The sequence below is a fragment of the Octodon degus genome, unplaced genomic scaffold (assembly GCF_000260255.1).
Source record: "Octodon degus isolate 3935 unplaced genomic scaffold, OctDeg1.0 scaffold00077, whole genome shotgun sequence".
Classification (NCBI taxonomy): Eukaryota; Metazoa; Chordata; class Mammalia; order Rodentia; family Octodontidae; genus Octodon; species Octodon degus.
The window spans coordinates 10,693,020-10,698,087 of NW_004524653.1; positions in this window are offsets into that span (position 1 = coordinate 10,693,020).

Consider the following 5,068-nt stretch of genomic DNA (forward strand, 5'->3'; position numbering starts at 1 on the left):
ACAAGTTGAGAACAGGAATCCCTTCTTTTAATTGACTTGAATGGGATAAACAACCTAATCTTGATTGTTTTTTAAAATTCAGAATGCAATTATTAGTGCGGCATTAACTCAGATATGAATGTCGTTCTATATAGATGAACATACATAACAATTAACTTTCTTTTTGAGTTGTATGAACCAAACTTCTGGTTAATCAGAGCAAAAAAAATGTAATTGAGAGTTAATTATATAATTTCATGTTCAATTCTAATATATCAGAGAGACCAATATATTAGTGAAAACGTAATGACTTGTGGATCCATAATAAAGTGTAATAATAAACGTAATGACTTGTGGATCCATAATAAAGTGTGACATTATAAAAAATAAATAAAATAAAATAAAATGCAAATGGCAGAATATGACTGCCATTACGTGTTAATGAGAGCGATAGAACAGAGTCCACGTATAAAGATTAGAACGTGCTTTTCTATTAGTCCTTCCAGGACAGGCTTTCAGATTGCTTGATCCTAATAATCCCATGCTGTGAACAGCACTGGCTACTCTTCTTGTAAGTAAGTGGGCTATAGGAAATTCCTCATCAATTGATCAAGATTTTGGGGTTTGTTTTATGGATAGAAAGGTTCTCAATTAAACTTTTATTACTCCCATTATGACATGCAGGTTGCGCTGACTAAAGGTTTATATCCACTCACTATATGAATAGATCAACACTAGTAATTGTTTGATCCAAAATGGACAAAAACAGAAGACTAGCTTTACCTCAAGAAGAAAAATTTCAGACCCATGAAAAAAACAATATTGATAAAAAAAAATTATATTTGCTTAGAAGCATTCCACAAAATAACGGCAACCTTTTCTCTTGCAATTCAGAGTGGCGATCAGTTCACAGAACAATTGTTTCACATAAGCTGAATCAGAGACAACTGAAGACGAAAAAACTACCATCCCTATGTATAACTAATTTGTGCCCTGTACCAGCAAGAACCTGCTCGAAATTTTCATGCCAATGTGCAAACGCTGTACTGTCCCAAGCAAGGTTAATGGCTACTGAAAATACCACCAGGATAGAGCTATCTAAAGACACATTCAATAAGTAGTGTGTTAATGACACCAAAAAAGACACTAGTTTTGTATTTTAGGACAGGGTCTACAGGGTCTCACTACATAGATTGGACTTGTAATGATTCCCCTGTGTTCAGCCTCCTAAGAGCTGAGATTACAGGCGCACACCACCACGCCCAGCCTCAATCACAGTCTCAGCGCCCCCTGGGGGGTGGGGCTGGCACGGCACGCAAGGGATGGAACCCTGGCCACTGTGCCTGCCTAAGCAGGCACTTTAATTGACTGAGCTATTTGGCCAGCCTAAGACACTGGCTTAAAAACAAATCTTTCACAACCTTACATTTTCTTTTCTTTTTTCTTTCTTTCAAAGAACTTGGGGCCAGCGAAATAGCTCAGCAGACTAAAGCACCTGCTTAGGCAAGCATAGGGACTGCAGTTAGATCACAGCACCAAATGCTATGCCAGCCCCACCCCCAGGGTGGGCCGAGCAGGCCAGAGTCCAGGCGTGGTGGTAGTATACGCCTTAATCCCAGCGCTGGGGAGGCTGAAAGCAGGAGGATCACCATGAGTCCAAGCTGGGTAGTGACACCCTGAAATAACCAAATACATAAAAAAATAAATAAAAAGGAATGAGTTGTGGACAGGAGAGTTAAATCCTTTATAGATAAGAAAAAAAAAAAACTGCCCTACAACCAATTTAGCTATCATCAACTTCATCTTTTTTCTCCCCCTCATCCTTTTTATCTTTCTCCTCTCTGTTTTTCTTTTTCCTCTTCTTTTTCTTGCTTTATCAGCCTTGGTGACACCCTCTTTTGCTGCTTCAGGTCTCCTTTCAGCTCAGTAGACAGTGATGTCTTTTTCTTACTTTTCCTTCAGCTTAGCAGCTTTCTTTTCCTATGGTGGCTTGTCAGCTGAAGCAGTAGTATTCCACATCTTTCCCAGTTTCTTTGCAATGTGTCCAATGAGCAGGCCAGGACGATCTGTTGTGCTTGAGACCTTGTGTTAACTTGAGAAGCTTAGAAGGTTAACCAAGCGACTCAGCAGGGGCCAGAGTGCTTACCTTGTAAATATCCTGAGCTTGTGCAAGAGGAAGGCAGGGAGATGGCGTGGGTGTAAAGCAACCCCCTCCAGGGCAGGTAGCCCGCATACAACAAAATGGATGGACTCACTGCTTGTCCTTCCAAGGATTCACCTTCAGCTTGGTCCCTATCTCTTGGCTTCTGGTGCAGACTGTTCAGCTTCTGCCTGGGGCTCTTCAGTCTTCCAATATAGATTCTTCAACATTCCTCACAGACCCATCAGCCTCCTGATGTGGACCTTGGACTGGACCCTTAAGTCTCCAGCACACAGACACCCCCTGTGAGCTTCCTCATCCAACTCTGTGGCAGACCATTATCAGCCAAACTTGCAATTTCTTACGCATTTGTGTATTTTGTGTTATATCTGTTTCTCTAGGAAACCCCAACTGATACAATCTCCTTTGAATTTTGTATTAGACTCAGAACAGAATGAGAAGGCTAAAGGAGGCCCCTAATGTGCACTGCAATTCTTGAACATTTTTGTTTCCCCTTTAGGAGGGATGTAGGTTTTCATTTCTCTTTCATGACAGGCCATGTCCACCTTTGGTATGCCTCCAAATTTTTCTTCCTAGTTAACAGACATGGTCTTCTGCCTTTCTGAGCACTTCTTAGAAAACTATCAGAAGTTGATGGGGCTGGAGAGATGGCTCAGTGGTCTAAAGCACCTACTTGAAACAAGCCTGGCAAAGCACAGGGACCGCGGTTCGATCCCCCAGCACCACATGCCAGCCAGCCCCGCCCCCTGGTGGGCTGAGCTGGCCACACACACACACACAATAAATAAATGTAATAAATAAAAATAAATAAATAATTAAAAAAAAAGAAGTTGATGGAAGCATCTTGGTGCTTCTTGTTGTGCTCCTCCAAGCAAGTCTGCGTGAAGAATGCATAGGATGACATTTTGCTCCTCAGTGTCTTAAGATCTTTCTGCTTCTGTTTAGTTGATTTTTCCTCAGCCAGGCATAGAGTCACCCAGTGCCTGTCCGGCTCTCACTTACTCTGATGCTACTTGCATGGACTAGATATCTTGCAAGGACCCATACATTTATCTTTGTGTAACACCATAGCCTGGGTCTGGGTCTCACTAAGTTAAAGAATGACTCAAAGACAACGGAGGTAAACAGGAGAAATGTTTATTAAGAAGAGAGAAATAACTTTCAATAGTCAGGAGGAAGCTCCAAAACAGATTGCCACAGATTCTCTTTGGCAAAGAGTTTTTGTACCAAAAAAAATGACCAGGGTTCAAACTATCTACGATAAACTGAAGATAAACTAAAACAAGCCTACTTAAACTAGAAATGGGCCTACAAAGAGTTGAGGCACATAGAGAGTTTATGTCTATAGGTGTCTCTTGACCTCCATCCAAGCTAAGTGGTTTACTAGAAAGTGAGAAGGAAAACATGTTTTCCAGATAGATAGGAGCAGAAGCTGTCATAGTGGTCATCCATCACCTTGCTTGTTATCTTATTTGTTAAATTCTTGGGTTTAATTGTCCACCTCATTCTCGTTAACACTTGACCTCAGGCTCCTGCTTCTCTGACCAAGCTCTGGTCATCCTGCCTCTATCATGGGCTCAGTGGCTCTCTTGCTGTCTGCTATCATCTGCCTAACTTTTCTGTCTATAATATTTGGACAATTATTTCTTTAGATCAGATTCCTAGAAACAGTGACATGTCTTAATTACTTTTCTCATTGCTGAGACAAAATATCTCACACTTAAAGTATGAAAGGTTTATTTTGGTTCACAGTCTTTCAAACTTTCAATCAGCTGGCTCCAACACAGGGTGGCATGGCAGAGGAGCATGGCAGAGTGGGCAGGAGGCAGCAGAAGACAAACAGCACCAGCAGGTGACACAGCCACCCTCTTTCTGTCCCTTATACTCCACTGAGGCTCCCTGCCCTCAGGGTGAGCAGTATTCACCCCCAGGGTGTGCACCCTTAATCTCAGTGACACATCCTTAGTCCAGGATCATATGCTGCACATCCAGCCACCTCCTAAAAGCCCCAACTACAACAGCATGAGGCTCAGGGTGGATGTCTAGATACAAGCCATAGCCCTACATTACACAGTGTGCGGTTCTTTTGATCTTGGCATTCTGTAACCTCCAAATTGTTTTACAAAATATGTTTCCAAAAGGAACATTCTCCAAACTTATACCACCCTGGGTATCATTTTTCACTCTGATCTTTGCTAAATGTAAAGGCCAAAATATGTATTTAGACACTGCATCTTTTATTTGTAGTGCATGGACTACTTTCATGTATTTATTCCTCATTTGCGTCTTCCCTTTCATTACCTGCCCTTCATAGATCATTTTTATGGACCATATAAGTGTGTAAGAGATAATTAAATGAAGTCAACAAATCGTTTCTTTCATATACTCAACAAATGTGTTTTCCAAGTATGCTTTTACTTGACTTTTTTCTGAGAGTAAGTTTTTAAATGTTTCTAGAACAAAACTGAGCATACATTCACTTCCTTTGTGGCTCGCACATTTGTCCCTACCAGAGGCTAAACAAAAAATTCTTTAATTTTTTTCTACATGCTTGGTGGTTTGCTGCTAAAGTGTTAAGTCTATACAAAATTTTTGTGGTATGAGGTGATTACAGGAGATATAATCATCCTGTCTTGCTTCTCTCCCTTTTAGTTTCTTAACATGATTTTTTTGACTACTTTCCTCTCCTGCTCTGACCATGTCTTACTTAGAAACTTCTCTTATCATGATCTAAATTCTTATGAACTCTTGGATATGCACCTGTTCTTCTAAAGAACACAGGTAAGCTTTATGTCTAACAGAAAATACTATTAATTTTTCAATTAAAATATCCTGGCCACTCTCTTAGGGTTCTTGGTCTTCTAGATGAAATTTTGATATATTCTGTTTTTTGTTTTTGTTTGTAAAAAAGGAAAAAAAAACACACAT